Source organism: Nycticebus coucang, chromosome X (assembly GCF_027406575.1).
Source record: "Nycticebus coucang isolate mNycCou1 chromosome X, mNycCou1.pri, whole genome shotgun sequence".
Classification (NCBI taxonomy): domain Eukaryota; kingdom Metazoa; phylum Chordata; class Mammalia; order Primates; family Lorisidae; genus Nycticebus; species Nycticebus coucang.
Window position 1 is genome coordinate 165,836,440 of NC_069804.1, and position 12,064 is coordinate 165,848,503.

Here is a 12,064-nt window from a genome sequence, read left to right on the forward strand (position 1 = left end):
GAATTAGTTCTGAGATCCTTAAGAGGAGGCCATTTCTTTATATTAGAATGTAATTTTGGGACTCCAGAATCTCAGTAGAAGGCATAGATATAAATATATATGTATGTGTGTATATAGTCTGTTTTAGATACTAGCCATTGCTTAAAGATTCCTTCCCATCATTGTGGGATGGGAAAATACATTAAGAAGATAGGAAACTTACTATTCTGGAGGCTGGAAAACAACAAAATACTGCCAACCCTGGTATGTTGCCATCTGTGTGAACGTGTGTGTGCGTGCACGTACGTGTGTGTTAGGAGTTTCACTTACCGGATGCTGTCGCCATATTCTGACCTTTCTCCTGCTGTTTATGTTGGTTGATACCATATACTCAGGTTCTTTTCATATAAACACACTGGAAGTGAAAGTCAAAAACAGCTGTAAAATGGTGAATAATTTATGCAGTGATAAAAATAAATTAATCATGAAGCACACAGCCACCTGTTTACTAAGTAACAGGTTTTATTGGTACCAAGAACAGTTTATTGTGAGCCACGAATATATCATTATTATCAACAATATATAGAGGGTAAATTTTTTATTTTTTATTTATTTTTTTGAGACAGTCTCACTATGTCACCCTGGATAGAGTGCTGTGGTGTCGCAGCTCATAGCAACCTCCATCTCTTGGGCTTAAACAATTCTCTGGCCTCAGCATCCCAAGTAGCTGGGACTACAGGCGCCCATCACAATGCCTGGCTATTTGTTGTAGTTGTTCGGCGGGCCTGGGCTGGATTCAAACCCACCAGCTGTGGTGTATGTGGCTGGCACCCTAGCTGCTGAGCTACAGGTGCCAACCCATATAGAGGGTAAATTTTAAGCACAGCAATGCTCAACAGTTACAGCTTTTAAGTTTAATACTCATTATTAAGGCTATATAATTTTTTTTTTTTTTGTAGAGACAGAGTTTCACTTTATCGCCCTCCGTAGAGTGCCGTGGCGTCACACAGCTCACAGCAACCTCCAACTCCTGGGCTTAGGCGATTCTCCTGCCTCAGCCTCCTGATTAGCTGGGACTACAGGCGCCCGCCACAACGCCCGGCTATTTTTTTGTTGCAGTTTGGCTGGGGCTGGGTTTGAACCCGCCACCCTTGGTATATGGGGCCGGCGCCCTGCTCACTGAGCCACAGGCGCCGCCCAAGGCTATATAATTTTCAGAAATATTAATGCATTGGATCCTAAATGTGTGAACCAAAGTAGCTACAGGCATGTCTTTGAATGGCTTGAGTTCATAAGTACCTTGTACATGAACAAACCATTTGTTAAAAGATAAACATGCCTACTTTTGACAATAAGGAAATACTGAAATATGCAGTCTACAAAAGAAAACTGATAAGGGCAAAATTTGAGTAATTTATTCCAAGTCTCTCTGTTTTTCTTCCCTTCCTTCTCTAATAACTCAGGGCTCTTTCTGAAGCCCTGAGCTGCCAAATCCAGTCTTTTCAGAGTACAATTTTCATGATGTAAAATATTGGCTCATTTCTGAGGCTTGGAGAAAAAGTAGGAATTAGCTAATATTCTGATTATGTCTTTCTTAATAATATAAATCTTATTTTTTAAAAGCAAACTAAACATTTTTATGTAATGTGGATAAGTGCTCTTAAGTTTGAACAAAGCCATTGCTTGGAGAACAACAGAAGGCTTATAAATTTGTCCTATACAAACATTTGTCAACATTTTTACAGGTTGTTTTTTTCTTGAGATAATTGTATCTCTTTGAGACACAAGCTGAATGCCTTTTTGAACAATCACTTCATTTAAAATATTTGCTCCGATGATTTTTGTCTCATATCTCATTTATGTAACGGGCTTTGTTTAGATACTCTTTTTTATTAAATCATAGCTGTGTACATTGATATGATCATGGGGCGTCATTCACTAGCTTCACAGACCGTTTGTTTAGGTACTCTTAAGTGAAATATTTCCCTGATGGAAGAAAAAAATGTTAAAATTATTTCTTTCTAACATCCTAAATTGATACTGCAAGTAGGTGGACGGTCTGAAGATGGCTTGGACATCAATTTCTACATGGAGGGAATGACTGAAGGAAAGATTTCATAGTATGAAGTTGACTTGTAGCTCTTCAGAATCCTACAGGCTTGTTTTTTCCATTTGAAACCAAGAAGATACTGCTATTAACAGTATGCCAAATGCATTATGCTCAAATATCATAAACAGTTTGGCTTGTGTTTATAGTTTTGTTATCTGTGAAACTTAATGGCTGTGCTATTGAGATGCACTGGTCATCCTAAGCCAGATTTTAAAAAGTGAGGCTGGCAGTGAAGCACAAAGGTGGCTTTTTTGCTGCCTGTATTCTACTTTTTGTACCATTTCTTCATGTCCGCTGAAAGAGTAGTGATAGAAGAGCTAAGCTCTAAAAATAAAACATCTTTAATTTGTCATTTTCCTGGTTTATCATAGGAATTAGATTTAAACATAATGATAAACTTGCATCTGAATGTAAAAATTTCTAGACTTAACTATTTGCCTAATGTTAAAGCTTGAAAATTGTAATTATCTTGACTTTTTCTTTTTTTTTCCTTAAGGTATTTTAATATTATCTTTTGAGTAAACACCATAAGCTTTGGTTTTTAGGAGATTCTTAAGAAATTATACATAAGGTTAATAAAAATATGTATAGCACTTTAGTGCTTTTGATATTTTACTGGGACTATATTAATTATTGAAATACTAGTATTGTTAGGCTACTTATTTAGTGTTTACACTCACAATAGCATCTATTTAATATAACTTGATTTGGTTAATTAGCAAGTGCATGCTCAATAACATGCTAGATAAAAAAGGGCAGTGAGGAAGAAAGGCAGCATTAAGCATGGACCCTCTTCAAATGGCAGTTGTAAAGTCTAGTTTGAGAGAAGGCAGCCAAAAAAAAAAAAAAACACTCATTCGGCAGTACCATTTCTAGAGCTAGAGCCTTGAACAGTGCCTAGCACATAGCAGGGCTCAATAAATATTTGTTAAATGAATTAATTTATCTGACAAATACACTTGCACACTTCCACTCTTCATTTGAAGAGGTTTATTGACTTCATCACTACTTCGTCGTTCTTGGTGATTTCAATATCAAAGTAAATGATCCTGTTCTTCCCCTTGCCTTTCTACTTCAGCAGCCCAACTGCTCAAATCAAAAGTCTAGGGATCATCATACATTTCTCTCTCTCCTTCATTCCCCACATCTAGGCTCTGTTTGCTCTAACTCCAAATATATCCAGAATCTGAATTCTTCTCTACCTCCACTCCCACCACACTAGTACAAATCACCATCATCTCTCACCTGCTTACCTGAAAAAGCCTCAGAGCTGGACTCCCTACTTGCACTCTTGTCTTCTTCTAAGTGATTTGTTATTCAACAGCCAGGGCGATTTAAAAAAATCACTGCCCCAAATGCCCTGATGATTGTCTATTAAAATGCCCCATAGTAGTTAAAATCCAAACTCTTTCGTATGGCTTGCTCACAAGGCCCTGAATGATCTTGTCTGTTTGTCTCTCCAGATTTATCTCAGAACTCTCCCTAGTCCACCACTCTTAAGTCACACAGGTGCTACTTCAGGTTCACATGCCTACCTCAGAACCTTTTCACATGCCTCAACCTGGGATGCCCCTACCCCAGCCACGCTGCATCTTTCCCATCCCTCAAACAACTTAAGTAAAACCTGCTTAAAAATCCTGACCATCCTATCTATGGCAATCCACCCTTTCTCCCCACCCAAATCTTGCATGATGCTATTACTGTTGAACTTTCTTCAGAGCAATTATTGCATTCTCAGACCATCTTGTTTGTTCCCTCCTCCTCCCTCCATCCTAGTGGGATGCAAGCTCTAATAGCCAGGGCTTTGTTCTGGGATGTGCTTGAGTGAAGGGTACATAATCAGCAACCAACTTTTCTTCAGGGTTGAGAATAATCATCATGAACACGTTGTATTGTTAGGAGATTCACATTTTTAGGAGAACGTGAAGAGCTTTAAGTAGGCCAAGGGAAGAGGAGCAGTATAGTTATTTTATAATATAAAACCAGTGAGATAAGATTTTGAAAACACAAGGCTCAAGGGTAGAGTTAATCAGTATTTAGAAACAAAAAATTGCAATTATTACAGTTTTTTGATATTCTTTTTCTTCTTCATAGGGAACTGGATTTGAATTATAGCAAAAGGCCTTGGTGAAATATATTAATCTTTCTTACAGCTAATCTCTAGGGCTTCTCAGGAGATTACAGAATCATTATTTTTCTCATTTCTGAAAATCTTACTAGAACAAAAAGTCTTTCTTAAATGAACTATGTAAAATTTTCTTTGGACAGCCCCGTTGGTTTGATTTCTAAAATGATTTGATTCTCTGACTTTCCTACATTCTTCTTCCTTGTCTGTTTATACTCTCTACGTGTTCTGCAGACAATCAGAAATTTTACCAGCATCATGTCTTTATAAACTTGTTTGGATCTCTTTCAGCTTTATGATATATGTTATCTCTAATCATTAGAAAAATATCTCTATCTTTAATTAAAAGGAAGAAATCAGAGCCGAATTCAAATGCAGATGCCAGCGTTACTGCAGGGGAGTGGGAATTTGGGCCAGATGGCAAGAAATCTATATTTCATTTATATATTCACGAATATTTCTGTTAAAAACTTAGTCTCAACACCAAGGTACTGAGCTTTGTTTCCAGTTCCACTTTGATACTGAAGTTACCAAGAATGACAACAGAGATAATGGTGAAGCCAAGAAACCACTTCCAATGAATGAGCGAGAGTGTGCAGGTGTATCTGTGGAATACAATAACAAGCTTGCAAATCTTAGAACTTTCTCCTTTCTACGTTTGAATCCAACACAATTGGGAGTTTGTGTATAAAACTTTCAGAAGTGCTAGACTGTTCATTCATTCAATGAATGCAGACTATGGGCCAGCCATTGTTCCAGATCTGGGAGTAGAAGAATTAACACGGTGAAACTGAGGAAAGATAGATAATAAATATCTATTTTTGAAAGATAAAATTCAGATGGAAAATGCTGGGAACAAATCAAATCAAGGTGATGCTCTAGAGACAACTTGTGAGGTGAGTTCTTTACTAGAGTGATGGGAGGTAACATTTAAGCCAATACCCAAATGATGAGAAAGAACCCACCAAGTGAAGAGCTGCTGGCAGATGATTCCAGGCACAGGAGAGAGCAAATGTAAAGACCCTGAGACAGGAAGAAGCTTGGCATTTCCAAGATCTAGAAAAGGCCAGTGTGACTGGAGCAGAGTGAGTGATGGAGGGAGTAGTTGAAGATGAGGTTGGAGAGGGCATGGATGCCAGACCACAAAGGAGGGATGCCTGAGAGTCATGGAAAGAGGATGGGTTTTATTTTGAGCATCATGGAAAGGCTAGAGATAGATTTTTTTTGTGTGTGTGGTTTTTGGCTGGGGCTAGGTTTGAACCTGCCACCTCCGGCCTATGGGACTGGCGCTCTACTCCTTGAGCTACAGGCGCCACCCCATAGAGATAGATTTTTAAACAGAGCAGTGATCCAATAGGACTTAGAATGGGATCTTTTTAACTGCTGTGTAGAGAAGGAGTTATAAAGAGGAGATTAGAAAGGAGGCTATTTTGGTAGCCCAGGCAGGCAAACATGGCCGTTTTGATGAGGGTGGTAGCTGTGGACATAGTGAGAGGTGGTTGGGTGAAGGACATATTTTGGAAGTAGATATAACATGCGGAAATGAAGATGTTAAAAAGTTCAGCTTTTATTAAGTAAAGATATTCCTATTATAATAATGCCTCTATAAAACTTCATATTATGCAAGTGTGCTAAAAACAATAGAACTTAAAGGAAATCTAGGGTGAGAGAAAACTACTCAAAACCCATGGAACTTTGTAACTAGAGCATTAACAAGAGCAATACCAGTTGCAATGATGGTAATGGTGGAGTGGAGTTCTCTCTCTGCTGGCATTTGTGCCCCACATACCAACCAGTTAACCCCTTAAAGCCTTAAACCCCAGTCAGCTTCCTCCTCCAAGATGTGAGTCCTAGAGGACATTTACTTTGAATAGAGACCATTTTCATCAACATTTAAAAAGTGATCTGGGACATAGCCTGTTTCATTTTTCATGTTAACACCATTTAACATTTATGCCTTTGTAGTGTCTTCATTTGTACTCACAGCTTGTCAGATAGCTCAGCACATAAAAAAAAAAGTCATATGAAAAAATGTTCATCATCCCTATCTATTAGAGAAATGCAAATCAAAACCACCCCAAGATACCATCTAACTCCAGCAAGAATGGCCCACATCACAAAATCTCAAAACTGCAGATGCTGGTGTGGATGTGGAGAGAAGGGAACATTTTTACACTGCTGGTGGGACAGCAAACTAGTACAACCTTTCTGGAAGGAAGTATGGAGAAACCTCAAAGCACTCAAGCTAGACCTCCCATTTGATCCTGCAATCCTATTACTGGGCATCTACCCAGAAGGAAAAAAAATCCTTTTATCATAAGGACACTTGCACTAGACTATTTATTGCAGCTCAATTTACAATCGCCAAAATGTGGAAACAGCCTAAATGCCCACCAACCCAGGAATAGATTAACAAGCTGTGGTATATGTATACCATGGAATACTATTCAGCTATTAAAAAAAAATGGAGACTTTACATCCTTTGTATTAACCTGGATGGAAGTGGAAGACATTATTCTTAGTAAAGCATCACAAGAATGGAGAAGCATGAATCCTATGTACTCAATTTTGATATGAGGACAATTAATGACAATTAAGGACACGGTGGGAGTGGGGGAAGGGGAGAGCAGAGAGAGAAAGACAGAGGGAGGGGTGGGGAAAGGAAGAGCAGAGAGAGGGAAGGAGGGAGGGGGTTGGGGCCTTGGTGTGTGCCACAACTTTTGGGGGCAAGACACGATTGCAAGAGGGACTTTGCCTAACAAATGCAATCAGTTTAACCTGGTTTATTGTACCCTCAATGAATCCCCAACAATAATAAAAAAAACATAGTCAATATTTCAACCACTAAACGAGCCACACTAATACTAAAGGGAGGGCTCTGTAGATTTCCTGCCTGTTGCTCACGGTCTTCGTATTTTGCTAAGGTCTTCTTTTTAATTGTGTGCAAGTTTGACACAGATCACTTCAAAATGTTAATGTGCTAGAAAAATAGTGTGTGAACAACATAATTTCTGTTTGATACCAACATTTTTCTCCTATTGCTTATTAAGTAATTACCAAAAAAGAACCACACACTGTAGCCAACAGACTACAAAAAGAAAGCCTTTGAAGATGTTAAAGAGAGGAGTGATGTGATCTGATTTAGACTTCAGGAAGATCATTTCGACTGCAAGAGGAGGACCAACTGTGGAGGGCTGGTGGAAAGGGGGCCTGTAAGGGACTGTTGTGGTAGTCCAGGTGAGAGGTGATGGTGGTTCAGGCTAGGCTAATAGAGATGGTAAGGAAATGATTGGATTCATTCTGGATATATTTTGGAGGTAAGGATGATGGCATTTGCTGATGCATTGGATATAGGGATTAGGGAAAGAGATGAAAGAGAAAAAAATTAAGGGAAAGAGATCAAGAATATCTAGGATTTTGTTCTTAGCAGCTGCATGGCTGACTGGTAGTGCTACCAAATGTGGTAGAGAAGAAAGGGGAATGGATAGGTTTGAGGAATGGAACAGCTGAAGTCTTCCATCATGGCCAGGTTAAGTTTGAGATGCCTGTGTAATACCCAAGAGGAGATGTCAAACAGGCAATTAGACATATGAGTCTGAAGCTCAGGGATGAAATCAGAGCTGGAGATACAAATTTAAAGCAGAATACTGGATGAGCTGTCCACAGGTGAGGATGGACAGAGAGAGGAGAAGAGGACCAATCCCTCAGGCATTTGAGCATTTGAAGGTGAGAAAGAGGAGACAGGGCCAGAAAAGGAGATTGGCAAGAAGTGGTCAGTGATACAAGAAGAAAAAGAGGAGAGTATGGGTTTCTGGAAGCCTAGAGAATAAAATATTTTCAAGAAGACATAAATAGTCAAATGTGCCAAATGCTGAGAGAAGGTGAAGATGAGGACAGAAAGTTGGCCATTGCATTTGTCAAGTTGAAGGTTGTTGGTCATCTTTGTTAAAAGCTATTTCAGCAGAGTGCTGGGAATTAGACCCAAATAGAAGGGGTTGAGAAGAGAATGGGTTCCAAGAAAAGAATGTAGAGGCAGCAACTACAGGAAACTATTTTGAGGTTTGTTGCAAAGGAGGGTAGAAAATAGGGCAGATTCTGGAAAAGACTATGAGGGTCAGGGAAGTTTTTTTTTTTTTTTTTTTTTAAGAAATGAGTATTATAAAATAATAATACAAGCTGGTCACTCATGCCTGAAATCCTATTACTCTGGGAGGCAGAGGCTAGGTGGATGGCTTGAACTCAGGAGTTGGAGACTGGCCTGAGTGAGAGTAAGACCCCATCTCTACTAAAAGTGGAAAAACTAGCCAGGCATCATGATGGGTGTCTGTAGTCCCAGCTATTCGGGAGGCTGAGGCAAAAGGATCTCTTGAGGCCAAGAGATTAAGGTTGCTGTGAGGTATGATACACCATGGCACTCTACCCAGGGTGACAGAGTGAGACCGTGTCTCAAAAAAATAAATAAAAATAATAATGATGTGATAGTGCAGAAGAGAGAAATGGATGTGCAAGAGAGGAGAGGAGGATTACAGGGTTGAAGCCTTGGAGTAGGCAATTTCCATTGGAAAGATGCTTGTTGCTTTCGGCTGGGCAATTCAATTAATCAGTGTAACATGTAGGGCAGCTAACACCATGTTTAGCCTTGCATTGTGTCCAGTGGTTTCCGCATCTTGCTCCATCAAGTCATCATACATTTTGTACTTTTGTTCAACTGGGGGACTGAACTAGCTTTTAAATGGATTCCTGCAGATCTTCTTAAGTCACTTGCTTACGTTACAGCATTGGAGACCAGGCACGGCAGAGGTGAGCAGCCCTTTTAGATTCTGGAGCATGTGTGAACAGGCCCTAGGCACTCCAAGAAATACTTTGGGGGAAGAAAATTCACCTTGAACAGATTTGATTGTTTTGCAAATGTAGGTGATTGAGTGATCTAGTATAATTGAGGCACTCATATTAATGTGACCTCATTTGTGCCCAGGGATTGTAGAGGCTCCTGTCAAGTAAAGAATCCTTAAATCAGTGCTTCTAAAACCTTAACATGCAAACCCTAAAGGGCTAGTTAGAACACTGGGCCCCCACTGGAGATTGTGACTTAGTAGCTCTGGGGTGGAGCCTGAGATTCCATATTTCTCACAAGTTCCCAGGTGATGCTGCTGGGACAGAGGCCACACTTTAGAGCTGCTGGCACAAAAAAGAGGCTGACCCCTTCCTGATGGGGGAAGTCAGGAAAAGCTTAGTTTATGGGAAAGGCATGTGAGCCGAGAAGAAGATGCGTAAGCACTGGGTAAGCCAACAATGGGAGGAAAGGAAGGCCTTTTGTTTGTTTGTTTTGATGGCAGTTGAAGCTAAATTGATCATGCGGTAATCGACTTTGATTGCTGATAAAACTGTAATGAACATATCTGCTGTGCTACCAACCATTCTAAGGAAATACTGTTTTAGGTAATGCAGTCTTAATGGATGTGTTAGTTTTACCAAATAAATATGATGGGAAAATATTTCAATGACATTTTATTATTACTGTGTTGTGAATTTAGATTCTGTGAATCCTAACTCATTTATAAAGGAAGAAAGGACAAAGATGTGTTTCATTTCAGACCATAACATAATAGATCATTAATAAACACTTCAGAAAAAATCCACTGTTCTCCCTTTACCCAGAAAACTTCTGTTTATTTACTAGCTCTAGGCTCTACCCATTCATGAAGAGGCAGCTTTGCTATACTTCTCTATAGACTGATATTCTTTTGTTTATGTAGTCTATTTTTTAAATTAAGCAAAGACCAGCGGTGTTATTCATCTCTCTGAGGGTTTGCAGAGATGAACAGTGTTTATGCTGAAATTTCATCGTTGGCTTACAGTTATCTTATTATAAATCAAAAATTTGTATTTGTTAAGTGCAACTTTCTTTTAAAAATCCTTTAATATATTAAAAAAATAGTATTTCTTTAAAATAGATTTTATAAAGTGGGTTTGCTGCATCATAAATCATGTGTATTTTAAATTTTGATAGATTCTACTAAATTTCCCTCCAGAAATGTTGATCTAATTTACCCTCACATCACTTCTTAACCTTTTAGCTAAAATGAAGCATCTAATTTATACTCACAAGTGTATGAGAGCATTTTGTTCCCATACTAGGTACTCTGATCTTTCAAACTTTTACCAATTTTATATTTGAAAATGGCATCTTATTTTAATTTGTACTTTCCTAGTAACTACTGAAGTTAAGCACTGTTTGAAATATTTGTTGACTCCGCATTTCTTTCTCTTTCATTTGGTTGGTCATAGCCATTGCAAAGTTTTCTATTTGCTTGTTTGCCTTTTCTTTTTCTTTTTTTTTTTTATTAAATCATAGTTGTGTACATTAATGCAATCATGGGGTACAGTGTGCTGGTTTATATACAATTTGAAATATTTTAATCAAACTGGTTAACATAGCCTTCACCACTTTTTCTTAGTTATTGTGTTAAGACATTTATATTCTACACTTTGGAGATCACTTAAGGATCTAAAAATAGACCTGTCATTTGATCCTACAATTCCTCTACTGGGTATATATCCAGAAGACCAAAAATCACTTTATAACAAAGATATTTGCACCAGAATGTTTATTGCAGCCCAATTCATAATTGCTAAGTCATGGAAGAAGCCCAAGTGCACATCAACCCATGAATAGATTAATAAATTGTGGTGTATATACACTATGGAATATTATGCAGCCTTAAAAAAGATGGAGATTTTACCTCTTTCATGGTTACATGGATGGAGCTGGAACATATTCTTCTTAGCAAAGTATCTTAAGAATGGAAGAAAAAGTATCTAATGTACTCAGCCCTACTATGAAATCAATTTATAGCTTTCATATGAAAGCTATAACCCAATTATATTTGACTTTTCTTAATGATTCATAGATGTCTTTTTTAAAATTATGGATAGTAACCAGATGGAGAAGTATTGCAAGTAGTTTCTCTCACCCTTCCCTTACAACTTTATGTTGGTTTCAGGCACATAGTCCATTGGTAAATCTTCTTCTTTCTGACTTCATGTCAGGGTTAGAAAGACCTTCCCCACTTCAGTATTATATTTGTTGTAATGTATTTCCCATATATACATTTCTATATATTTTTTGGTATTTCAATTTTCATGTTTATATCATTAACTTTATGGTATTTATCTTTACATAAAGTATGAGAAACAAATTGGGGTGGGGAGAGTAAAGACCTCAGTTTAGACTTATTAAGTTTGAGATACATATTAAGGAGAAGAAATCTAAACTAAAGATATACATTTGTGAGTCATAGAAACATAGAAAATAGTTAAAACTCTGGGCCGGGATTATCAAAGGAGAGATTTTAGAATCAGAGGAGGGGGTCCTAAATCAATCAATCCCTGAGGCAATCTGAGATTTAGGAGTTGGGTAAAGGAGCTTGAGGAAAAAGAGCTGGTAAAGTCAGAGCAAAACAAGAGAGGGTGGTGCCATGAAGTTAAAGAGAATGTTCGAAGAAGGAAAGGGAGTGATTAACTCTGCTAACTGGCTGTGAGAGCTGAGTAGGATGAGGATCGAGTGGCAGCATTGGATTTTGAGATGATTGGTGACCTTGACAAGAGCAGATCATTGTGGTGGTGAAAATGGAAGCACTAATGGAGCAGGTTGAAGAGAGAATAGAAAGGTGACAAGTTGAAAAGTATAGGGTGTCCCAAAAGTCACCCTAAAGTTGTCATAGTAGGAAGATTGGAGAATTGCAGCAAAATGTACCTTTATTATAAAATATTTATTGTAAACGTTTACAAAATATTTATGAAATGATCTCTATAGTTGGATGCCTCTTTGTAAAATTTTGTAATTAATA